This window comes from Peromyscus leucopus, chromosome 16_21 (genome assembly GCF_004664715.2).
Source record: "Peromyscus leucopus breed LL Stock chromosome 16_21, UCI_PerLeu_2.1, whole genome shotgun sequence".
NCBI classification, from domain to species: Eukaryota; Metazoa; Chordata; class Mammalia; order Rodentia; family Cricetidae; genus Peromyscus; species Peromyscus leucopus.
The window spans coordinates 58364385-58392282 of NC_051084.1; the positions used below are offsets into that span (position 1 = coordinate 58364385).

Here is a 27898-nt window from a genome sequence, read left to right on the forward strand (position 1 = left end):
ATGACAACATGTACAGGTAAGTATAAACTCTAGAGAGAAAGTGCATATTGCAATTACCCCAGTCTGACAGAAAAATACACAGGAAAGCTTGGTCTAGATGATCAAGAACCACTGGGAGGAGTCAGAGTTTGGAATTTGTTTCCAAAGCCTGGATTTTCACTTGCAGATGAGGTGGAAAGACCCGGATCTAACACTGGATGGACCAGCCCTATAAGCAAATAGACAACATGGAAAGGGCAGTAAAAGTTCAGCTGAGCTGGGAAAACAGTAAAGTTAGCAACTTATCCCAGACCACAGCTGACACCTAATCACAGTGCTATGTGTAAGATAGGAGATTCTTATCTCCGTGTCCAAACCCCTGACAGAAACAACCTAAAGCAGCAAAGTTTATGTTAGCACACAGTTCAGAGGAAGTCTGTCGTGCTGGGGGAAGGTGTTGGGGGGGCGGGGGGGGGGGGCTATACAGAGATGGGAGCTCACAGTGTGACTCAGTCACTTCTTGGCACATCAGGAAACAGAAAGAGCTCAGGTAGGAAGCAGGTTTGTCCTATCACCCTTAAGACACTCCCAGTGGCCTATGTCCCAGCTAAATCTTTTATACCAAAAGTTTCACAACTCAAAGCAGTGCCACCAGCTGGAGCCCAGGAGTTCAGAGACTGTGGGGGACATTTCAGATTAGAAAATGAGAAAGAATTGTGTCAGCAGAAGTCAGGGAGCTAATGTGTGTATGGGGGGGAAATAAATTGAGAGAATAGTGTCTAGAAAAGGATTTTCTGATGTTGTTGCTTGTTCATTGGTTTTAATGATAATAAAATAACCACATGCTGGACTTTTCCAAACATTCTATCTATGTTAATTTATTTTTGCATAATAACTCTGAGTCAGGATGTGGTTATTCCCACACTGTAGTGATGATGAAGCTGAGAGCAGAGAGAAAACTGACTGGATTTGTCATCTGAGGAGAAGAACCCAGTACAGAGAGAAAGACAGACAGAAAGACGACAAGAGGAAGAATGCTACTAAAACTCAAAACAGGAAGTAAGGTATATAGGATTGCCGTAATATGTCTCTCTATAGTTCTATTAGACCCCTAACTTCTCTAGAATAGACACTTTATAATCAGAACACTAAATAGTGTAGAAATGAGAGAATAAGCTCACCGTGGTGGCACAGGCCTGGAATCACAGCACTTCAGAGGCAGAGGCCGAAGGGGCGGTTGTTGCAAGATCTTCCCTGGCTACTTAGCAGCTTCCAGGCCTGCCTAAGATACATGAGACCCTGTCTCAAAAATGTTGACGCCTTCAAATTATGCTACATTTCTTCTGTGCAAAACCCTTTTCTATTGCTGTGGTGACACATCCCTGTAATCTCAACACTAGGGAGGCAGAGATAGGTGGGTCCCTAGAGCTTGCTTCTCAGTCAGTGTAGTCAATTTGTTCAGGGCCAGGCTCAGTGGGAGGCCATGTCAAAAAAAACCTGAACATAAGGTGGAGAGAGATTGAGGAAGACATTCAACATCAACCTCTGGCCTCTAGGTATATGCACACCCACATATATATGTGCGCGCGCACACACACACACACACACACACACACACACAACCAGCAAAAACACTTTCTGATAATATAGCTCCTTGTTTCACATCTGAAATCCTCAAAAGTCAAGTAATTCTGAAATTTATCAAGTGAAAATAATACATGAATAAAGAAGCAAAATGTGGTGATATATTGTGTACCCCAATAAAGCTTACCTGGGGATCAGAGGACAGAGCCAGCCTCTAAATTAGACACAGAGGCCAGACAGTGGTGTCACACACCTTTAATCCTATCACTTAGGAGGCAGAGATCAGTCTGGATCTCTGTGAGTTCAAGGCCACACTGGGCTACATGAGAGAAACAGAACCAGGCAGTGATAACACACACTTTTAATCCCAGGAAATAATATGGGAGGACACTGAAAGGTATATAAGGCATGAGTGAGGAAACAGGAACTCCCTCTCTTGAGGCTGAGGATTTCGTAGCAGTAAGAACATGGTTGGCTTGCTCTGCTTCTCTGATCTTTCAGCTTTTACCCAATATCTGGCTCCCAGTTTTCTATTAATAAAACTGGTTAGGAATTCGTGATACAGCAAAAGGTCTCAAAAAAAAGAACTTTGAGCACAGTCTTAATTTTCCTTATCCCCATCATCCAGCCGCTGGTATGTGCTGGGGTGGAGGCGGGCGCGCGCGTGTGTGTGTGTGTGTGTGTGTGTGTGTGTGTGTGTGTGTGTGTTTATAAATTTAAAGGAAAAACCATTAGATCCAACAGAACCCAGTCTCTTGGTAATATTGCCCCAGCCTTAGCTTTCAGTATACTAAATGACTCTGTATTGCTGTCCTCAGGTATTTTTAGAATCTGCTCTCAGTTTCCCCATTTACCCTGCCTTCCACCACTGCTTTTCCTGCTGGCTCTGTTCCTGGACCTTAGGAAACAGAGCCACCCTTTGGGGCCAGTCGGATGATTTGTTCTTGTTTCCTCGAGGTGGAGATCCAAGGGCCAAGATAGATAGCCAAGTGGTCATTCAAGGATATTACCACTTGGTTTCTTTTCGTGTTCCTAGGCTGGTGTAAGTTATGAACTAAATTTCAGTCTTTCACACTCAATCTCAGAAGAGTTTAGATTTCTTCTGATCTAATGATTATCTCAATTAGTTGCTCGGTTGTTGGTTGCTGGTGGTTATTTAGGGGAAGATAAGGCAAAATGGCCCCTTTATTATTAATTTCTGCAAGAGGACACATCCCCCTTCCCCTTCTTCCCGCTTAGTGGACTCATCCCTGAAATTCATTCACCTGAGGTTCATCCAGAGTGTACATTCAGAGCTCAAGAAAAGAATCTGCTTCGCGGGTTCCATCCCTAAGAGCCACTTCCTTCCTAATTCCAACACAGGTCTAGAGGGGCTGCCTGAGAGAGCAGGCAGGTACGGCCTCTTCCCCTCTCCAGATGCTGGCCCCTGCCTTGACCCGCACCCAGCACACCCGTCAGAAAGGAGGACATCATTTACTGTGCTCAGCTTCACACTTCTCCCTTGAGACATGAGAGCCGAAGAGCTAGCTCCCCAGAGAATGAAAGGGAGAACATCTTCAAAAGAGAATGTATATTCTTCTCTCCATCTAACTACAGTAAATCTGCTACACATTGTCTGATATTTGGGAACCATTTGCCATCCTCATTTTTTGACCCATTGCCAACATTAAAGCTATTGAGAAGATCACGTTAAAATTACATGGTATTAACCAGGCAGTGGTGGCGCTTACCTATAATACCAGCACTCAGAAGGCAGAGGCAGACAAATCTCTGAGTTCAAGGCCAGACTAGTCTACAGAGTGAGTTCTGGCCAGCCAGGGCTACACAGAGAAACACTGTCTCAAAAAACAAACAAACAAAAAATACAAGATATCTTTTAAAAGAATTCAAATACATGGATCCACCCCCAGAAATACAGATTTATTTGCCTGAGGTAGGCCATAGGCACAAGCACTTCTTAAATACTCCACCCCACCCCCCATCCTTAACTCTGATCCTAGTCATTCTAAGAAATAGTCCAGTAAAAATCCATTGATTCATAGATAATACAAAAACCTAAGAACTTTATATGTGGTTGAACACAGTCATAGACACACAATGGATAGGGAAGTCCGTTCTAAATCTAGTTTCTTTTTAATTAAGATAATGATTTTATGTGAGGTTAAACTAGAGTCAAAGCTATTTGCCAAATTATCTCTGTTTTCTACAGACATGCACACAAACATTAGACTAAAACAGCACACTCAAGGCTATCCTCAGGACAAACCGGGCAACCTGACCTCATTTACACCAGGGTGTGTGGCATCAGCAATGAAGCAAAGTAATTTGAGACAGAAAACTGTATGTTAATAAGACTCAGCCAAGGAAGCAACAGAAGGGCATTACTGCTAAAAGTAATTGGAAAAGGACTTAGGACTTTTAAACAACCACACCATCAAAAAGCTCATATAGCCTTGGCTTTGCACGGCTGTATATGTAGGGAGTCACTGGGATGTAAATGTCACTCTTAACTCCCAGCTTCCAAGTATATATAGATCAATGTTCAGGTTAAAGGAAAGAATATTCACATCTAAAATAATAAAACTTGGGGCTGGAGAGATAGTTCAGCAATTAAGAACACTAGCTGATCCTCCAGAGACCCCTGTTGGGTGGCTCACAGCTGTCTGTAACTTCAGCTCCAAGAGATCCAAAGTCATCCTCCCTTCAATCATCACTGAAGCCTAAAAAATAAAACCCCAAATCAGAGGTCACAAAGCAGCACAGTTCACTCTGTGTTAATTATTAGCTTGCTGAAGCCATGGTCTCAGTTAGATCACTTGGTTACATTTGCTGCCTTTCATTCCCATGAGTTCCAGTTTTCAGGCCACCCAGCTCTATTAAGAAAAACCCTTTCTGGAGCCCATGCCCAACACTGCCTGGAATTACCAGAATCTCAGGCTGGATAGCCCTGAGACCGAGGGTTGAAAAAAAAAAAGCAATGAGATGATTCCTAATGATATTCTGCTGTACTTGTAGATCCGTGCCTAGCCCAATCATCATCAGAGAGGCTTCCTCCAGCAGCTGATGAGAGCAGATGCAGAAACCCAGAGACAAACCTTAGCAGGAGAGCCCGCCCAGGTTGGAGGTCTCCATTGGGTCTCTCCCCCTTGAAGCTGGGGGAACCCCAAGCAAGGGGAAGAAGGATTATAGGAGCCAGAGAGGTTGAGGACATCAGTATAACACGGCCCACAGAATCAACTAAGGGCTCACAGAGGCTCACAGAGACTGACTGAAGAGGCAATCACAGAGCCAGCATCTGTCTGGGGAAGGTCCTCTGCATATGTGTCACAGTTATTTACCTTGGTGTTTTATGGCACTCCTAACAATGGAAATTGAAAGGTGGGGGTAAAGGAGGTATCTCTGACTCTTTGACCTGCTCTTGGGACCCTTTTCTCCCTACTGAGTTGCTACACCTAGCCTTGCTATGAGGATTTGTGCCTGGCTTTATTATATTTTGTTATGCCATGTTCAGTTGATATCCCTGGGACCTGCTCTTTTCTGAAGGGAAATAGACAAGCAGTAGATCTGGGGGGGAGGGAAAGGCAATCTGCAGCTGGGATGTACTGTATGAGAGAAGACCCTCGCCTCAAGAGGCAGGCACTTTGTTTCTGCAATGCACGAAACATAGTAAAACCTAATTATCCTAATTCTTATTGTGAGCAGCCCTTCATCATTGCAAACCTTTGACTTCGATTCACAAGCATAGTGTCTGTTCAAAAACATCAACCCACATCTTCAATAGTATATAGTAAAACATCTCAGGTGATCAACTCTTCCTAGATTTCCCAGTACTTCCTCAACTTTAGTGTCAAAAGTCCATATCCTGGGAACCTCCTCTCACCCTCATTCCAGGCTGACAGGATGGTTGGTTACCCTGGAAACAATGAGACAGCACCCAGTCTGATGTAAAGTATGAATCACTGTCTCGAGGCCGATTTTCTTCCCTGATATTTATAAATAATATATGCCAAAGAGGACCAGATTGGTACCACCAGACATTATGTGAGTGGTCCCCCTCGGAACTTCAAATGTGTTCTGTAGAATCTTTGCACCAACAATGGTGCAAAGTAACTGCTCCTGATCCAGTGTTAATAAGGAACTTGGGTCTCTGAGAGGTTGATTTCCTTAAGACCAGACTGGTGGTAAAGAGTCAAGCTAAGGTTCAGGTTCAATTCTCCAGACTCCAAAGAATATGCTCAGTCTGCTTCATAGTCTCCATTGCATTCTGAAGTCCATCAACCACAATCAACCTACAGGAAGATTATATGAGCTAAAGAAAAAAGGAGGAAGAATAGAAATATAATATCTACATAAATTCAATCAAATATAGGGCAGAAATAAGATAATAAGCAGTTATTCAATGGATTGGAAACTGCTCAATGTCAAATTCATAGGATTCTTTATAATAGCTTTCAAGTATTCAAGTCAAATATCACTGTAAGTTAAAAAAAAGGATTTTCTATTCATATGTGTATTTCTAGTCAGAATGAGAACTAATGCCTAATATAAATATTTTGGGTTTTTTTTTACTTATCTAACATGCATTAAAAATAACATGGGATTACACCGTTACTATGTAAGAACTTACTGAAAAGTATTATTAAACTATTGGTTTATGATTTAAATCCCAACTGTGCAGATTTGCTCTCCTATACATTTAAATCAGCTTGTATTTCTGGAATAACATAACTTCAAAGATGTTCTTATATACTACCAATGTCTTACTACACACTAGGCCTGGTCAGTGCTACTTTTTATGAATCATTGGAAAGGTGTGAGCCAGAGCACATTACCCTCCAGCAAGCTGTGAAAGGGAATGGACTCCGTGAGTGTGAATGGGGAGCAAATAGCAGCTAAGGGCAGGCTCTCCAGGCATGTCTCAGCAGCACAGTGGAGCAGCAGATGTTGTGGCAGACCTTGGATTACATTTTTTTTAACATATGGTCTTCACTCCATCTTAAGGCTGTTCAACAGCATTTTATAAATGTTAAACATTCTCAGAAATGGTTGTCTACCAGACTTACAAGAGATGAAGTCAGCAACCAATTCTAACAATGGCTAGCTCTTCATTATACCCAAAGCTTAATATGGTGGTTCTATCAAACACTATTAAACTCTGGAAATTTTCTGTGAAAAAAAAAATGTCCCTGAGAAATCATTTTATCTGCAAAATATTTTCTGAGAGAAAGATCTAGACACAGCACATTTCAGAGATTTGGGTAAAGGTCTTTTTCTAAGGAAATTCTATATACCCTTAACCTGAGTACAAAGACAAGGAACCAATATACTTCTAGGAATGGACCAGGTGTATATTTCTCAGCAGATTTGTCCCCCAGACATGATAGATATGATGGATAGAATTTGACCACCTTGGGTTGAAGTCTCAAAGTGTGTAGTCTTGCTGGGTGGTGGTGGTGGTGGTGGTGGTGGTAGTGGTGGTGGTGGTGGTGGTGGTGGTGGTAGTGGTGGTGGCACACTCCTTTAATCCCAGCACTCGGGAGGCAGAGCCAGGAGGATCTCTGTGAGTTCAAGGCCAGCCTGGTCTACAGAGCGAGATCCAGGACAGGCACCAAAACTACACGGAGAAACCCTGTCTCGGAAAAAAAAAAAAAAAAAAAAAAAAAAAAAAAAAAAAAAAAAAAAAGTGTGTAGTCTTTCCTAGTAACAAAGATGAGTTCCTATGAGCTTTATATGTAAATTAAATGAACTCCCATAACACATTTGTGGGCATGAACAGTCAAAGCTGAGAACTCTTCACTCAGCCAGCTGACGACAAACATAAAATAATCAAAAATAAAGAGAGATAAGATTTAGTTGCTTTTATTTTAAATTAGATATTTTTGGGATTAACATAGTCTGAGTGTCTTCAAATATTTTCTAATCCTCCTGTAACTACTTTATCTGCACTATCGGAGAAAAAATTGAAAGAATAAAAAATAACATGAAAGAAAAGCAAACCAATTTTTGTAATTGCAATACCTGTAAACTGAAATTTTTAATGGTTGTGTTGTTTTTATTTGCCTCATAAATATGCAGATGTGTTCCTCCTTTAACTGTGTTCTGCTTCATTCTCTATGAAAAAAAAAATAATGTACAATCTGCACTTTATTCCCAGAACCCATAAAGAACAGATGGGCATTCTGACTAGTGATACAAATTAAGCCATATAAACTGGAGAAAAAAAGCTCCAAAATGAAATAACAAAATAAAATACAGCATTTACCCAAAAACCTAGTTCAAAGGGTTAAAAGCTACACAGTATTAAAATATAATTTCAATGCAAGTCCATGCATGTGTATAATTATATATTATAGGTCATATTTCCTATTTACCTAGGCTCTTTTCTTTTTCACACCAATCATTGCACATTAGCAAGACAAGATTGGGCACAAATTGACAAGTTAATTGCCCACACATTAGAATTCCCATATTTCTAGAGTGTGAGTAAAATTGCAAATTAAAATTCTAATTTGTATGTCTTTCCAAAGGTCACATTGTCTCACAGGAACTTGCAAGTGAAGAGAATGGAAGAAGTAACTCTCAAACTATTTAGTGGAGAAGTTGATTTTACAATTTGCAGTTTGCAGAAATTTTTATAAGCCTTTGGTTTTTGTTGTTGTTGTTGATGATGATGCTGCTGCTGCTGCTGCTGTTTTTGTTTTTAGGAATTTAGAAGCTGTCGTGGCCTGGAATGGGGAGGTTAAGCTGGAAGAATCTTAGAGCAAATGCTATATTGTTCTCACCAATGGATAACAAGTTGAAATTTTATGCTGTTAGGAAATCAAGTGTGTTTTGTTTCTCTGCAATGGAAAAAAAAACAGGAATAATATTAGAATCTATTAATGTTTCTTTTCTCTTGTATCCGAAGGCAATTTTGCCTTTACAGTTAAATTTTCAGTCTTTCTTGATTGATACTTAAATGTCTTCTCTATGTCTTAAATATTAGCATATCATCAAATTCTCCTAGGATGGTCTTATTAAGACATTGTCACATTCAGGCAAGTCACAGAATGAATAATGAATAACAGTTTACAGCAACCAAAACTAAGGAGGAGCTGGGCGGTGGTGGTGCATGCTTTTTAATCCCAGCACTCAGGAGGCAGAGGCAAGAGGAACTCTTATGAGTTCGAGGCCAGCCTGTTCTACAGAATGAGACCCAGGACAGGCTCCAAAGCTACACAGAGATACTCTGTCTCGAAAAATAAGAAATTTTAAAAAAGCCAAAAAAGAAACCCCCAAAAAAACTAAGGAAGAATAGGAAATTCCAACCCCACTAAGCAGATATCAATGTTCATTTGGGGAATTGTAAACTACTGATGAAAAATTAAGCCAACTAAACAAATTTACCATGTACTAATTTTATACAATTCCATCACAAAATATTAAAACTAGGCAGTATTACTAAATAAAAAAATCTGGTATAAGCCAATGAATGTATGAAATTTTAAGTCTCTGTGCCCTTTTAAGTTACAGATATTGGGAAACATGTAAGAGGAACTGCCAGGAATCTAATGAAAAGAATCACCCACTGTATCCATGAGCAGCAGCCCTCTAACCCTGCCAGGAGCTCAGAGAAACAGGGACCCGATTGTTGAATCATTTTTAAAGGCTATGGGGCTTGAGTAGATGGAGGGGGAAATCATTTCCAAGCCAGAGTCACTGTTGAGAACTGGAAAGGAGCCAGTTTCATAGAGGGCTGCCACATATTCACAGATGCTGGCAGCTGGCCCAAGATTCATGGGTCAGAGATAAAGGACAGTTTCTAATTCACAGTGTTAGCTACAGCCCGAGTATAAGCATCAATATTCCGAGCCTCCAATATCACAGCATCAAATGATATCTGTACAGGTAGTGGGGCAGGCTGAACAGCTTTAGAAACTCAAGTGTTTATCAGGAGGCAGGAAACCTGTCAGACATTCCTCTGGAAGAAGTTATATTTATCATATAGAGTAATCAAATTTGACTTTCCTCCATTTAAAGACCTATCTGTATTTCCAAAGCTGCTCAGCACAGAGGCATCTTTGAAAATAGAACCTGTAACACAGTCAGACTGTACCTCTATTCATAACGTCAACTTAAAATACCCAACGGGAATTATCTCCCAGTCCTGGCCAGGTGATGAAACTACCCGCTATGATACACTCCGGAGCTCATGACTGCTCCTTTAAAATTTTCCAAGAAGCTTAAGATAGCGCAGCTCTCTTTGAATCTTTACATTCTCCTTTCTGTCTCCAACTGCCCCCACTTTCTCCTCTCACCCCACTGCAGTCGCCTCCTCTAATTCTTGCTTCCATGTCAGAAATGCTTATTCCCAGGCTCCCACTTCACTCTTGCTTCTTGTGTCTTAATCCCGCTAGAGAAATCCTCCCACGCATAACCTATCACTAAGAGCCCCCTTACCTACTGTGTTGGCTAGTTTGATGTCAACTTGACACCAGCTAGCATCATTGGAGGAGAGGGAACCTCAACTGAGAAAAATGCCCCTACCAGATTGGCCTGTAGGCAAGCTTATGGGCATTTTCTGGATTGATTATGAATGTGGGAGGGCCTAGCTCACTGTTAGCAGTACCACCCGTAGCCAGGTGGCCCGGGGTGCTATCAAAAAGCCATGAGGAGCAAGCCAGTAATCAGAGTTCCTCCATGGCTTCTGCTAAAGTTCCTGCCTCCAAGATTCTACCCTGAGTTTCTGTTCTGACTTCCCTCTGTGATAGAATACAAGCTGTAAGCTGACATAAATCCTTTCCTCCCCAAGTTGCTTTTGGTCCGGGTGTTTTATCACAGCAATAGAAATGCTAAGACACCTATTTTATCAAGGTCCTCTGGCACTAACCTAGTAAGGTGATCCTTGGAGAGCACATATTGGTTATGAAACTGATTGTTTCTAGGGATGTTTAACACAACCCACCCAGATCAACATTATGGGGAAGTGGAATTTTTTTTTTTAATGAGTTTTCTGGAGAAGGGGAATCATGTTGTTCATATGCAATTTTAGTTAACGCTGCACCCAATGTTACCATAGAAACAGGTTTCCATCTGGAACACATCCCATCAATTCTGAAATTATCATTCTACACACCTTCACAAATTAGAATAAATCCAGCAGGTACCCATAATGTCAGCATACAGATGATAAGCTGCATCTTCTCCTTTTATTCAATCATTCTAAAGTCAAGAAGTGAAAAATGATGACTCCTACTTACAAATCTGTAAGAATAAGAAGATATTCAAGGAAAGGCCACTCCCCCTTATTTGTTTTATTCATGAAATAACATTAAAATAGAACAATATGCACCACCTCCAAAGGAAAAGGCCATTTTTCAAACGACTAGACAATGATGGGAATCCAGTGTGAAGGAAACAGATAATTTAAACAGCGCTATTCTCCTTGGTGGAGAAACCTAAAAATCTATTTATTGGAAGAATTCCAAATTTGGGAGAACCTTTAAATACTCTCACACCTCTTGTCTTGGAAAGTATTTTAAGCACCTAACATTCCCAAATATAAAGATATTAACAGCTACGGAATTCATGCAAAATCAGTCACAGACCCCAAGATATGAGGATCATATAATTTGATGACAATATTGGAAATGCTTTTTTTCTCAGTATTTATAATAAATATTTATAATAATAAAATAAAATTAATTTTAAAAATTAATGAAGTGAATCATCAGCAAAGTAGATCCATCTCAAATGATCATTCGTTAAGGTTTTGCCCATAAAACATATCTCCCAAATCTCTCCCTGAAGTCCATATGTTTCACAGAAATGTTATCAAAAAAGGTAAGAATGAGACTGAGAGAGAAACCTTGCTCACTCTCGTGTTCTGTGGTGACAGAAGTGTCCTGTAATCTGTGCTGTCCAATACAGTACCCACCAGCCACAAAGGACTATTGAGTTCTTGAATGTAGCTCATGAATGAACAGTTGTACTTTTAAAAATGTTAGTTTGTGACATGTAGTTAGTGGTTTCCATATTTGACCACAAATTTCACAGGTTAATAATTATGTAGTTGGAGTCCCACTGAGAAGTTCTAGGGCATTTCACTATTTATTCTATTATCCTTACATGTTGTTGGGTTGGTGGGAAGACTCAGTGTGTTACATTATTTGCTATATAAATCTTAGAGTTGTTGGTATGGCCCAGCTACACAGATCATCAGCTCTGTGATCGAGTCACCTAACCTCACAGGATGAATTTCATCTACTAGTGACAACTGTGTTGGATGATGGTAGCAAATGATACATATAATGTGCTGATTGCTGCCGTCATAAGGAAGTACTCAGTGAATGCTAGGTGTTAACACTAGTTATTATTACAGAAATATTTTAATAAAAAAATTATTGTTGCTTGTAGAAAATATAGCCAACTTGTAACAATTTACACTTCATGCGCCAATGATACCAAGTCAAATCCAAATTGTTCACCAGCATAATTTAAGAGTTAAGGAGTGGAGGAGTAGGCACACTGAGCAAGACCATTTCATTTGCAAACATAAAAAGCTGATTTCCAATCTCCAATACTCATGTAAAAAGCCATAGCTGTACATGCCTGTAACCCCAGCAACAGAGGGCAAAGACAGGTGGTTCCCAGACCTGGCTAGACAGACAGCCTAGCCAAAATGGTGACCTTTCAGTTCAGTGAGAGACTTTATCTTACAGTAATAAGGCAGAAGGCAACAGAGGAAGACACTCAATATCCTTCTCTGGCCTCCACATGCAAACACACACACACACACACACACACACACACACACACGCATGCACGCACGCACGCACGCACGCACGCACGCACGCAAGCACACACATGCAAACACACACACATATACACACAGCCATGCACACATACACATACAAACAAGTTTACGATTTTAAACTCAGAATGATTTCACCAACATTCATAAGACACATGGTATTCACCATAACATAATCTATCAACTTTTTTCTCAATTTCAGTCTCATTAGCAAAAAGTAATCTTCATGAATATGCATTGACCTTGTCTTGGAAACATAGTAGCACAAAAAAGTTACGTAGAACAAATATGTCTGTGCAGGAAATCCTATTTCCAATTAATTCAAGATGTGCAGTTCATCAGTGACATACATAGCTCTAAAATCAATGCATTTACAGCCATAATTTTATACACACCAAAAGATTAAATGATATTCAAATAAACTAGTGTCCCACATACCTATTACTTCTTAAATCCATTATCAAACAGTAAAACTTTATGCTCCAAGAGTCAGAAGAGCCAGGTGGTGGTGGCACTTGCCTTTAATCCCAGCACTCAGGAGGCAGAGGCAGGCGGATCTCTGTGAGTTCCAGGCCAGCCTGGGCTACAGTGTGAGTTCCAGGAAAGACACAAAGCTACACAGAGAAACCCTGTCTTGAAAAAACAAAAAACAAAAACAGGGGGGAAAAAAAGAGAGTCGGAAGAAACTTTTGAACAGGGGAGAAAATGTTTCTGTAAATTTACAGAAATTCATAAAACCTGAATCGTCTTAGGTGGAATGCTGTCAGTACCGGCTTAAAATGTTTTTTATTTTATAAATGGACCTGGTGTGTTCTTCTCATCATTTTTCTGGCATCCTAACAGCAGACAAGGACATATTTTTCCAGTGGTGTCTGCTTGGTAAAGTCTAAATAGGTCAGCAAAAGCTCTTCTTTCAATGAACGTTTTAGAAGTCAGAACCTCCTTTATACTTCAAAATAGTTCCACTGGACAGTTGCCTAAAAGCAAACAAGCTAGCAAGCGCCTTGCTCTGGGCTGAATGCTTACCGATCCCAAGGAACAGCAAACCTCCGGTGTCTACAGTGCAAATTCCTTCTTTAAAAAAGTAAACAATATTCTTATTAATTCCTTGAGAATTTCATACAATGTGTTTTGAATATATTCACTCCTCCCGTAGCCTCCCTCTCCACCCTCAACCCTTATATCTCTTCCCATCCAACTTGGAGATTTCTTCTTTTGGTTTTTCTTTCCCCAATGAGTCCAGTGAAAATTCTTTGAAATATTTTATACTAAACTCCCAGTGTGTTTCAAAAGCCTCCTTTAATAGTCAGATAATTGTACTTAATAATCTACCTTTGGCAGAGAATGGGATTTGGCTTTGTATTTTTCAAGTACACACATGAAGAGTTTAGCATTTGGAAAAGAAGGAAGGCAAGGGACGGTCTAAGGTTAGAATTCGATATAGAGAAAACAGGAAGAGGACCTGGAAGATTTCCCCAAACTACCACAGCTAGGATGTATGGAGAACTGTCTGTCAAAAGTGACCGACTGCAGCCGGGCGGTGGTGGCGCACGCCTTTAATCCCAGCACTCGGGAGGCAGAGCCAGGCGGATCTCTGTGAGTTCAAGGCCAGCCTGGTCTCCAAAGCGAGTTCCAGGAAAGGCGCAAAGCTACACAGAGAAATTCTGTCTCGAAAAACCAAAAAAAAAAAAAGTGACCGACTGCATTTGTCCTTGGTCCTTTTGCAAGAGATGATACTGCTGTGCTGTTGATTTGAACTTTCTCCTAATGCCAGTGCCTGGTAGTAAACATTTTCACCATGTCTATACCATACTTCATTATGCATAACCCAGATGGCAACTGGAAGGACCCCACTCCTTGAGTGCTAGATAAAATTGTCCTGATCTGAGAATGTCCAAAACCCACCCTAGGGCTATGTCGATTTTCAGTTAATCATCTCAACACCCTTGCTGCTTTTGTGCCCTGCATCTAGGAACATATCTTTATTCCACTGTGTAAACACGATGCCTACTCACAGGGAATAAGTAGAACTGACAGGTTTCATTGGTAATGGATAACTAGAGAAAAGGTCACATCACTCCACATCTTCAAAAATCTATCATGAACTAAATAAATGTCTTTGGTTCCTGCTACAAGGTGAGGTGGTCCTATGGGGTTGAGGTAACTAGGGGACACCAACAGGGAAGACCCCTGCCATGGACTAAGAGGCAGATAATGAGTGTACCCAGGTGAGATCATTTGACACCCACTGAGTTCTAAACAGTAGTCATGAATCTTCAACCTGTGAAGTTGTGCCCTAAACTCTTCATCTTGGAATAGGCCCAGACTGTTGTGGCATAAAACAGGAATGTTAAAAATAAAATGAAATTAGTGATTGAAATGGGAGCCTAGAGAGATGACTTGGCAGTTAAGAACACTTCCTGCTCTTGCAGAGGACCAGAATTTGGTTTCCAGTACCCAGATCAGGCATTCACAACAGCCTGTAACTCTGGCTGCAGGGAATCTACTCTTCCGGCCTCCCACTGCATGCATGTGGTGCACATACAGACAAGCAGGCACACATGTATACATATAAATTTAAAATTTTAATATAAAAAATTAAAAATAGTAACATATGCACACCACCCAGCCATTAGAAATGATAACAAATAAAATTAAATGGCCACAAGTTTAGGTAAAACTAGAGGTAATTCTTCTACTCCTCTGCCACGTTCCATATATCGTCACGGTGTGATGAAGGAAAGTCAGCTCTGGGAAAGACAGAATGATGTTCTAGAGGAGAGGTCAAATACAATGTTCCAAGAAGCACCAGAATACACACTCAAGTATTCTGAGAGTAAGAAGACGAAGTAAGAAAAAGGCGGCCAACACAGATACACACATGTGTCTTTATAGAGAAAAGCCTATGGAGAAATTAATCAGAAAAACTGCTGAACACAACCTATATTTCAACTCCCAAAGTAAAAAATGGATGGGAGGAAGGAGAGGGAAGAAAGAGGAGAGAGGGAGGGAAGGGAAAAGAAACCTGACTGTGGCCTAAGGCCAATCTCTTGATAATTGAAATACAACTTTCAAATGTAATGCAGCCTCCTCATTAAATTCTAAACACTGGTTTGTTTTGAATTCTCAAAATACTTCCAGTTCCCCTCATGGAGGAGAATTAGCAATAATCCCATTTAGGAAGTAAGCCACGAGGGCAAAGAAGAAAGCATTAAGACAGGGCAGTCAGAATATACACTTAAAAGAGCCTTGTAACCTTGAATTAAGTGCAAAGCTAAATATGGTGTCTCATCTCATTGCTCTGCTCGGGAGCCAACACCACAGAAAAGCAAACTGAAACGAACAGGGTTCTTTGATTAATTTTCTAGTACACGCAGTTAAAATATCACACTGGCAGTATGATTAAAATTACGACAGATGGAAATGATAGTATCTTCATAAAGATTCCAACATACCCTTGCGGGATCCAGAATGCTCTTATTTAAGTATCATAACTAATTTTAATATGATTTACATTTTTGCATCTGCTACTGCAATCAAGTTGCCTGGTTAGTGAGGGTGACTCATCTAATCCAGATCTAAGGTTCTATTATAAGAAATTTTCTATTCAAATTACTATATATTTCTGTGATAAGTGTCAGTAGCTTTTATGGCTCTACTCTAATCAGGTAAAGTTTGTCTAATCCTCTAAAAGAAATTCTTTAAGTAAATAGCTTCACAGAATTTGATGTTGAGCCAAGCCAACCAAGTAGTGCAGGCCAGCTGGAAGACTGAGGTAGGAGTGTCACAAATTTATGGACTGCCGGAACTATTAATCAAGTTTGAGGGAAGCCTGGGCAACATAGTGAGATTCAGTCTCAAAATACAAAAGTTAAAGGAAAACTGGAGGTATTCATGTCAGAGTGCTTACACAGCATACACAAGGCCTAGATTCAATTGCTAATACAGAAAAAGCCAAAAAAAAAAAAAAAAGTCTTAAGGTGAAGATAATGTACAGTACATTGGCGTTTATTTAATACCTCTAACCAAATATGGCAACTCAGTACTATGGTATGTTAGAGCATCAGTTGCTTAGCCTCTACCATCCTTTCTAAGCACAAATTCTCTCTACATTCAGATTTGCGAAACTAATAGCACATGTAATCTGCTCCAAGCACACAGTGGAATGATAGGCATGGGATAATACTTCCAGACTTCATAGTCCCAAACAATGGCACTATACAAAGAACTGTTGATCCCAAGAAAATTTGAAAGTCAGCCAGACAAAATCCAGGTCAGGCTTGCCTACAGCCCAATCTTATGGAGACATTTTCTCAGTTGAGGTTCCCTTCTCTCTGATGACTCTAGTTTATGTCACGTTGGCATAAAACTAGGCAGTACATATAGTTTTGCCAGCCTGTGTGTTAGTCTAGTCAAGTTACCCTAACAAAATCACCAGTACAGAGTAGCTTAGAAGAAATTTGCAGATGCCTTTAGGAGGTAGGACATTTAAATAAGAACGTAGAAATAGGAGGTTCATGATGAGAATCATGCTCAGTTTTACTCAACATAGTTAAGTCCTAGTGAAGGTGAGCAGAAAAGAGAAAGAAGGGCTTCCAAGTTGGAAAAGAAGATGTCAAATTGTCGTCATTTAGCCAGGCGGTGGTGGCGCACGCCTTTAATCCCAGCACTCGGGAGGCAGAGCCAAGTGGATCTCTGTGAGTTCGAGGCCAGCCTGGTCTACAGAGCGAGATCCAGGAAAGGCGCAAAGCTACACAGAGAAACAATGTCTCGAAAGACAAAAAAAAAATTGTCATCATTTATAGAGAACATGAATTTCCATAGATTGAAAACCTGAAAAACTCTATCTCAAAATTAGTTGAACTGATGAATTAATTCAACAAACTTTCAGGACACAAAATCAACCTTAAAACTTCAGTAGCATAGCTATATTTTAAGAGCAAATTATCTGAAATTTTTAAAAAAGGGTGCAACCATGGTTGTAATAATTTCAAAAATAGAAAAATAGTAATATTAAGAAATAAATTTAATCAAAGATGAAAATTTCCTATAATGGGGATTATAAAATACTGACACATTGGGACAAAATGTATGATAAAAGCAATGTAAAGGAGGAAGGATTTGCTTTGGCTCACAGTCACTGGAAGTAGTCCATCATGGCAAGAAAGGTGTGACTAATACACCAGCTTGATAAATACAAGAAGACAATAATATCTTACAGCTCCTTCTTACATGGTACCAACCAGGATGCAGGGAGCTAGACACTATACCAGAAGCAGGCCAGTCTACAACCTTCAAGGTCCACCCTTAATGCTCTGACAGTGACGAGGAAATCACGTGGTTGGGTTTAGAGTCAATGAGAAGGTAGAACAGAAAGGCAATAAAAAGACCGGTCACATAGGAGAAGGTCTCTCTCGGGGGAAGGATGTCAGTGAGTGTAAGCTAAAGTATTTGGCTAGTGATCCAATCTCTTGGGCTTTTAACTCTGTATTTGGCTCTGTGTTTCCTACTTAATAAGACCATTTAGAACCTCATCTACAGAATAGTAACATGAACAGGCCCTAGTCAAATCCCTGAAAGTGTTGGTTCTTTCTCTATGAAATTTGGTGAGGCTGGCCTTAATTCTTGGGGATTTATGAATATCTTCATTCCCACCAAAGTGACTTGTGAAGCTCTTCTAACAGCATCCACTTTGCAGTCCAAACTCTTCCACGTTCCTTCCACAAACCAGTCACTACAAACCACACAGTCAGATTTCTTCACAAAAATGATCTAATTTCTTGACACCAATTTTCTGTATTAATCACCTGCCTCTTCACCATGACCAAATACTTGACAGCAACAAATCAGAGTTCGTTCTGATTCACTGTCCTGAGTGGTGGTGAAGGAATGACTGCTAGAGATGTTTGGCCAATGATAGCAGAATTTTGAGCCAACTGTTTGTTACACGGTGCTGATCAAGAAGCGAAGAGCTAGGCCAGAGACAAGCCAACTGAAACTCTCAAGGCCCACACCAATAGCCCAATGTCCACCAGCCAGGCCCCATGTCCAAGAGGTTCCACAACCTCCCAAAACAGTGTCACCATTGGGGGACAAAGTATCCAAACACATGAAGCCATGGAGAAAATTTTACACTCAAACCATAACATACAATAATAATAATAATAATAATAATAATAATAATAATATAGCATAATATTAGCATGAAAACAGACACAGCTGGAAAGGGGGTTGAGTGTTTGTATCATAAAAAAATTATGAGCAATAAATAGGTTTAACCCAGTTTAAACACTCTGTTATGTTGACATGGTTTAAAGCATTACATGGTACCAAAATAATGTTCACCATGTTGATGTTTTATGTATAAGAAGAGAGAGGGGGCAAGAAAATAGAGAAATGTAAAATGAGGATGTCCAGCATGATTAATGCTGCCCAGACATAATTGTGGTCAGAAGGATGGGTTGAACCATGAAATGTTGGAGTTTTCTCCAGCTATTGTATTAAAGCAGAGGATGAATCAAGGGAGGTGAGGGTGGAGGTGAAATCTCAAACCCAATCCAGCCTCTGAACTGTATCTGAAGCATTTTCTTCATATCTAAAACATCTCTTCCATAAGGAAGAGCACTTTTTAATTATCCATGGGCATGTATTATTCAGCAGACTCTATCTTTGAACCATAATTCATGCTCAAGTCCCTAGGAGTTGAAAGTACAGAGGAGAACTTATAAGAATTTGAACACTCTGCTTGGGAGGCAGTTGAGGGCGCATGAAAGGCTGCTTTCTTTAGATGTGATGTGCTTTATTATGAAGGCTGATTCTTGCTCACTGCAATACTCCAAAGGAACTAAACATATTAATCTAATTATGATGTTCACAAAACTCCTAGCAGACATCAGCAAGCCTCAATTATTTTCAGAAGTTCTGCTTTCAAATTGAATTTGAAGTGTGATAAAATTCCCTTTCCCATTTTTTAATTTGTATTAAAAAATTTTTATACAGCATATTTTGATCGTATTATCCTCCCCAATGTCTCCCACTTTGTTTTGTTTTGCATTTTTTGTCTTATTGATTTCTTGTTTGTCCATTTGTTTCCCTTTTCTATTTTATAAACTGAAATAAAGACATTTTAAGCTTATTCAAAAATGACCATCCTTCTTCCTCTGTGTAGCTTAAATTTCAAAAACTGTAAAATGTTACATACTTTTATTTATATCCAAAGATACAAAAATAATGAATTTCATTTGAATACTTCTGAACACAATAAAGGAGAGAAAAGAAATCGTTTTATTGTTTTTCCCCCAATACCTTTCAAACACTGTTAAATTTCCCTTTCCAGCTATCCCAGGCAGTTCTCATAGCTTTCTGGTCACTTTGAATATTTAAACACTCCAGGCCAGTCTAGGCCAGTTTACTACTTCAGATCCTATCTTCCACTTTGTATGCACATCCTCATCTTGCAAAGCACTAGCTAGTCCTAGTCTGAAGGGCATGGAGTGTGCCCATGACAAAGTGGCTGCTCTTTCACTCCTTCAAAGCTATGTGAATGTATTATACTGAAAATACGACGTGGTAGCTAGAGTGGAGACCAAGACAGTAAGTACTCATCAACTATCCATGTCCTTGTATACATTCTCAAGGCCTCCGGTATCCACCAAGGAGAGAGGCGATTAGTCCTGAGCAAATGAGTGTGAGCAGAATACAGATCTAGTCTGGTCTATTCTGTCTGATCTGTTCTGGGCAGATGAAATCAAGTGTACCTTCCACGTTACACACTCTCTATGGCTATCAGACCAAAGTCAGAACGCTTACTTCCTGCATGGGAGCACTGAACATTCAGTCCTGGAGACTGGCCCCCTGGGTTGCCATTAAAAAGGAACAGTTGGGGGCTGGAGAGATGGCTCAGAGGTTAAGAGCACCGACTGCTCTTCCAGAGGTCCTGAGTTCAATTCCCAGCAACCACATGGTGGCTCACAACCATCTGTAATGAGATCTGGCGCCCTCTTCTGTATACATAATAAATAACTCTTAAAAAAAAAAAAGGAACAGTGCAAGAAAGCTGCCCAGCCAACTGCTGGGCATAAAATGAACGACATGAGCCGGGCGGCGGTGGTGGCGCACGCCTTTAATCCCAGCACTCGGGAGGCAGAGCCAGGAGGATCTCTGTGAGTTCGAGGCCGGCTTGGGCTACCAAGTGAGTTCCAGGAAAGGCGCAAAGCTACACAGAGAAACCCTGTCTTGAAAAAACCAAAAAAAAAAAAAAAAAAAAAAAAAAAATGAACAACATGAAAGTGTGGCAGCCTCTGCTAAGCCACTAAGAGACCAGTATTTATTTGCTAGGACAGTTTAATCTATTGCAACCTGGTTTGCACAACAAGCCCGAGAGACGACACAGAGCAGACAGAAATCAGGCTACACCGGAAACCTCTGGCCAGAGGACAGGAGAATAGACCGACTGTGTGAAAGTATAATGAACTCATATCAACTTTCCTACACACAGGTGAGAAGGAGCCAGGGAAGAGGAATGGCGACAGAAAGAATAGGAGAAAGTGGATCTGTTTCATGTGGAGATGAAAGGTTGAGATTAATTATAGAAATGAAAAGACATGTTTTTGAAGGAATCCTTGCTCAGAGACAAGAGCAAATGAAATAACCTGGGAGACTATATAGAGAAATTATGAAAAGGGTTGCAGAAAACCTATTTAATTAAGAAACATGGACCATTTTGCCTATTTCCTGACAGAGGTGCAATCAAAGGAATTTCCAAGTGACTGAGTTTCTATTAATCTTCTTGCACGCTTAAATTTATTCAGCTTTATCCTCCACAGACCACACATAATACCTATTCTTAATTTATGGTAAGCCTGATATCTTCTAAATCTTACATGCTTTTAATGCAACTCTAGGCACAGTTATTCATGCTCCATGCACACTAGCAATACTGGAAACTCAGATTGGGAGCTGCAGAAGTTTGCGAGAGTTTCCCAACCTGAACTGAATAGAAATCCAACAGCATCAGTCACAGGTTTTACAGAAAGGTGATTTGTTTGAGCTGAGCCATCAAATGGAAGGGGAAAAAAATCTAAAGAATCTGAGAAATCGTTGGCAAGATATAACTTACAGAACACTGTGTCCTCTCTCCGCTTTGCATTAAAGAAATAGAAAGTAGAAAATGGATGGAGAGAATACGCAGAAATGTACCGGCTCCTAAATTTTGGTAAGTTGTAATATCCCTTCCCTCCTGTCTCTTTTCACTCTCTCACTAAATTTTTAAACGGTAATTACCAAATTAGAAGATGTGTAGACACGCAAGTTTACTGTTCTTGAAATTTTAATCAATATAGAGACTTACAAATACCAATTTACTTTATATACAACAGTATTGGTCTTTAGAAAGAGGTGGTGCTCTGGTGTCAGGGACCCATCAATTGGCTAGACTTTAGCATCTTCAAGTGTTGCTTTAAGAACACTGAATAACAGTCAGTTGGTTCCCCATGCATTTGATAACTAATTAAGCCTGTCTGTTCTTTCTTTAAAGTTTGTTTATATCTGCCCTCTTCTTTATTCATACTGTATCACACTCTATTTAAATTTCTCATTACCCTACTGTTAGATCTTGTAGCTCTCCAGACTTCCCATCACAGGCTATGATAATGCCCCTTTCAGGTATTATCTTCATTATAATGGTTTCAGATATGAGCTTCATTATAACTGTTATATAACATATATAACATGTGTTGTGTTGTTATATAAAGTTAGCTCCAAGTTAAAAGTCTTTAAAACCTTCGGTGCCTCCCCATCATGTACATAGGTTATGTACATGTATTCCTAAGAGGCTGCAAGACCATTTTAAAAGGCACTAAAATTCTGTGCAATCTTTCAAATGATGCACATTTTTTGTTGGTGACAAGATCCAGTTTTCAAAATCCTCCTTGAAGCCCTAAAAGTAATTATAAACATATATCTATTAGGTAAAATCAAAATTCAATGACCAGCGTTCAAGAGATGAAGTCAAAGCCATGCAGAAGGCAGAATCAGGTACATCTCTGTGAATTCAAGGGTGTCCTAGTGAATTCCAGGCCCAACATGGTGAGCTGTCTCAAAAAACAAAACAAAAAATATGGGAGATGGAGTCAAAGGGCTGGAACCAGAGAGACATCTCAATGGATAAAGTCAAATGTTTGCTGTGCAAACAGGACGACCTGGGTTTGGACATCCAGAACCTGTGCAAATGAGGAGGTACCGATGTGCACCTGTGACCCCAGCAGGCAGGCAGATCCCAGGTGCTCACAGACTGGCCAACTAGCGTGGGTTGTCTATGCTATTGCCCACCACACTTCTAGGAACAAGTGTGACAAAAGCGTTGGCCAGAAGCAACAGGAAACTTTCATTCAGAGTATTTAAATCATCCAGTTCTTCTGAATCTATATTATATAAAATGGAAGTCCACAAGCAGTCACACAGAAATCAACAACAGATGTGACTCTTACAGATCGACAATCCTGAAAGACTATGTAGAAACTCTGTTCACATACAACCAGTGGAAAGGCAAAGGCTTGCTCATCAAGACACGTGTAGCTAAGAATATTGTACCCTTCATTTAGTTGAATATGTACAAAAGTTAGGGGGAGAAAAAGGAAAGCCTGATGTCTTTCTTAGGACCTGGGCCATTCACTGCCATTCACTGCCCAGCCCCACTAATAGTTGTTTGGATGATCTTTTAGGACAAGCATCCTAGGACTAGAAACTCTAGTTATGCCTCCTGAAGGTCATAGCCACTTAATTAGCCTCTCTGAGTCTTCATAACCCTCACTGGGAGACTTTCTGACTCTCCTGCCAGCCTCTCCTCTGCATTTTTATCTTCTAATTTGACCTTTCTCAACCATCCACACTGGCAGCTCTCTGCTGCCCCCTTCTGTTATCAGTCTGTAACTATCATAGCAGCCTGGTCATAAGTCTTGCTCAAAACCCATGACTTGGGTCTTCCTCTTCTAGCCTGAGAGTTTCTTTGAAATGTGGATACCTCTTCATGCTGAGCACTTTGGTTTGGCTCCAGAAATAACGTGCTACCCTAAATTTTCTTCATAACTTCTGACTCAACACTTGAAAATTGTTATGAATCTCTTCTTTATCTCACAAACAACGAACAGATTCAAAGAGACAACTCGAGAAATCTGCATCCTTTTCTGTTCTGATTAATTCTTATGGGAAAACCATACCCTTACAAACTCTCAAGTCTCAATGGAAGCTGTCTATTCCCACTGCAAGTTGTAGCATCTCACTTCCATGGAAGTCCTAATTTGTTCTGTTTTTCTTTCCAAGACCTTTGCATGTACATCGCTCCTGCCTTATCTGACCCTGGTATTCAACTGACTAGATCATGCGACTCAAACTTCTATGGGGTAAATCATGTACGCTGTCCTAAGAAGGGGAAACTATTATTTTCCATGTACATGTCCAGACACACACTGATGGAGATTCATCAAAACTGGAAAAATTGTATTTAGTCACATCTAAAGAACAGGAAACTATGCACACAAACTGAGATAATAGTGAAAGTAGACATATATGTGTATATATAGGTATGGACATTGGCAAAGAGTTTTCTATAGTAGCCTCCACCCTAGATCATATGATGGTGAGTTGAAATTTGCTAAGAAAACAAAACAACAACAAAACCCAGATCTTTCCTTCAGAATGCCATTGCCCCAACAACAAACTTGTTGACTTTCTTTGGTAAACATGGTAGAATTTGATCCTGTGTTCACCCTCCATCATCACCACCATACAGCCCTACTTAACAATAAACAACCAAATGGCTTATAAACACACACGGCCATCAGTCTGTTTTCTACAGGGACAGAAAGCTTTACTGTCACTTACCAACCACATGATCTATTCAGGGTTAATTTTGAGCTTACACGTTCTAAACTCATCCATAGTAATAACATTTTGGTTCATTTGAATATAAATTCAGCAACTGAGTATATCTGGGGTTGGTTTATTAAAATCCTCACCTGAGTTATCACTGAAGAGGTTACCTACATCTCTAACATGACTTTTCTAAACATAAATGTACTTTTACTGAGAAGTGAGCTAAAATGAGTCCACAATAAAAAAAAAATCCCTTCATCTCTCTCTTTTAAACAACTGTATCTTATTTTACACTTTAAATTGACCTTGGACATTTTCCACTTTTTTTTGGAAGGATATTTCACTTTTATTTTAAAGTTCGTCGTTCCTCAATATTAAATGGTGCTCATCACTTTTTTATAGATCCGTTAGCCTTTAGTTTAGCTTTAATGTTAGCATAAAAATGGACTTTCATGACTTTTTTTAATATCCTTTTAGTCTATTAATATGCCAACAGAAAGTACATAGGAGGATGTAAGTGAAGGTCTGAAGCTGGGGTCAAAAGGATCAGGGAATTTCCCATCATGCTTGCCATACAAAACATAGAGGAAGCCCAAAGACAAGAACCCAGATGTCCCAGGAGCTGGTGCGTCTGAGGAACACAAGCTTCCACACGACACAGTGATCTGTTCCTTCCGTTATCTATGTTGGTGTGACCTAAAGGAGGAGAAGGAGAAACTGTAAATTATATTACTTTTCTAATTTTAATAAAGCATTTTTTCTGTCACTGAATTAAACCAGCTGATTGGATCAATTTTATGTTGCCAATTTTATCGAAGCAGATTATTCTGAAGTACGTGTAGCTTGTTATGAAATATAACATTCTTACTTATAACACAATTTTAAAATAGCATCATTAGAATGTTGCCAGTAGATGAAGACATTAATAACATTGGGCTTTACATATCCTAAGAAAGGAGGCAGGCTATTCTTGACTTTGAATGTGACAGACAGAATTTCATCAATCATATAAACAAGAACATGGTACAGAGACCCATCACTATTCAAAACTGTCTCCGATTCGTTAAAGTTTAATTTAAAACAGTGACTGTAGCTGGGTAGTGATGGTGCTTGTGCACGCCTTTAAATCCAGCATTTGGGAGGCAGAGTCAGTGGGATCTGTGTGAGTTCGAGGCCAGCCTGGTCTACAGAGCAAGTTCCAGGACAGGCATCAAAGCTATACTCAAAAAACAAACAACCATGCCGGGCGGTGGTGGCGCACGCCTTTAATCCCAGCACTCGGGAGGCAGAGCCAGGAGGATCTCTGTGAGTTCGAGGCCAGCCTGGGCTACCAAGTGAGCTCCAGGAAAGGCGCAAAGCTACGCAGAGAAACCCTGTCTCGAAACAGTGACTATAACCACCATTTTATATGTTTGTATATACGTATCTTAAAATTGAATATTGTTATTATTACTGAAAAAAAACCAGATTCTTGAGTTGTCTTCTGTCTATATTAGAAATACGACTATTTTTTAAAAATCAACTGTCACAATTATAAGCTGTTTTTCTTGTATTAGTTATAAGCTTTTTTAATTTTAGACAAAAAGAGAGGAAATGTGGTGGTATTGTGTTCCACAAAATATTGTGTACTCTAATAAATTCATCTGGGGTCAGAGAACAGACAGCCACTAGATACAAAGGCTAGAAAATGGTGGCACTCACACCTTTAATCCTAGCATTCCAGAGATAGAAATCCCTTTGGATCTCTGTGAGTTCAAGGCCACATTGGAAATAGCCAAGCATGGTGACACACACCTTTAATCCCAGAAAGCCAGCCTTTAATCCCAGGGAGTGGTGGTAGAAAGCAGAAAGATATATAAGGCGTGAGGGCCAGAAACTAGAAGATTTTGGCTGGTTAAGCATTCAGGCTTTTGAGCAGTAATTCAGCTGAGACCCATTCCGGATGAGGACTCAGAGGCCTCCAGTCTGAGGAGACAAGCCCAGCTGAGGATCCGGCGAGGTGAGATAGCTGTGGCTTGTTCTGTCTCTCTGATCTACCAGCATGGACCCCAATAACTGACCTCGGGTTTGATTTTATTAATAAGAACTTTTAAGATTTTAAGTAATAAGTCAATGTGTCTTGCATTCCCCCATTTTTTCCCTGTATTTCGGGCAGCCAACATAAAAAAAAATAAATGACTGAGAAATTCATAAAAATTTTATTTAAGCACATAGTTCTGTGCCTGAATTCAAGAATAAACATAAAGTTTAATCATTAACTTATTGATGATTCTTAACATTTCTTAGACATCTGTGCACTAACTCTCCATAGGGAACCAGGAATTCTCCAGTGTTACCACTAGATGGCATTGACTTGGATACTCATCCACCTAAAAGTATGTTAAATCTTAAAGCTCAGGAGGCCTCCTCCATCACACACAATGAACTACAGGCAACTAAGGAAGGCTGGGGGTGCCCATCCCCAGGGAAGGGCACACTGACTGGTTATCCAATACCAAATAGTCAGCCCTGAAAAACATACGTGCAGGTAACATTATATAGATTGAGCAAGTTGTGTTTATGTATGTAGGAATACATATGAATATAAATATACATGTATGCATGTAACAACAATTAATGAACAAAGAAACCATGAATTTGAAAATGAGCAAGGAGAGGTATATAGGAGCATTTGAAGGGAGGAAAGAGAGGGAGAAATAAAATGCAATTTTATTGTAATTAAAACCTAAAAGAAAAAAATTTAAAAGTAATGTTAAATAAGACACAAAATCCTGTGGGTGTAGTGGACATCAAAAAAATTTATAATGCCTTGAATCAAAGAAAAAAAGAAGAATTAATAAAGCATTTTCCTTATATCAGATTTAGCTTTCCCACATGAGAATTTAGGATAGTAGAATTTTATAAATTAGCATGTATGGGGATAAGGAAGAAAAGTAGTGGTAAAAATACAATGTTTTCTGTTAAATTTATCTATTTTTACTGTAATAAATATTACAACAGAATAGTAATGAGAAGAACTATAAAAACTAACCTGTGGTACCCTTTCGAATTCTATATTCAGATGTATAAATTACATACACAGGCAACTCTTACGAGGAGCACACAGTTACGAGTTAGTTAGATATAAATTGAAAACATGTGGACGAGGTGCTTAGGGAGCACTCTGTGTGGCCTACAGAGTGGCAGGCAGGGGTAAGCTAATCTCAATAACTGGAGACAATGGAAGGGACCCAGTGACTGGCTTCCTGCTAGGCATCATAAGGGAGTTTAACCAGACCCTAAGAACAGCCACCCTAGTTTCCTGTTGGTAGAGAAAGATACCACCATCAATGAGATTGAAAACATTTTCAGGCAGTTTCTAAACCGGGATAACACCGGCATCATTCTCATCAACCTGTACATCACAGAGAGGGTTTCTGCGTGCCCTTGGTACCCACAAGCACTCTGCTCCCAGCAGATCTGTAGATCCCCTCCAAGTAGCATCTCTATGACTCAGAAAAAGACTCCATTCTGCACAGTACCAAAGGCAAGTTCACTGCCGAAGAACTCCGCTATGGCTCCTCCGCCCTCAACACCCCTCTCACTATGAGGCCTCTCCCAGTTTGCCATCCTCTCTTTAAGTTCCAAGCCTTGGTTTCTGGCCCCTCCCCTTCCTCTTTACTGAAAGACTGA

At 39.9% G+C, this 27898-nt stretch overlaps 1 pseudogene; it reads left to right on the forward strand.

Annotated features, from left to right (window-relative positions):
* On the forward strand, positions 1-27898 carry LOC114692353 (annotated as a pseudogene).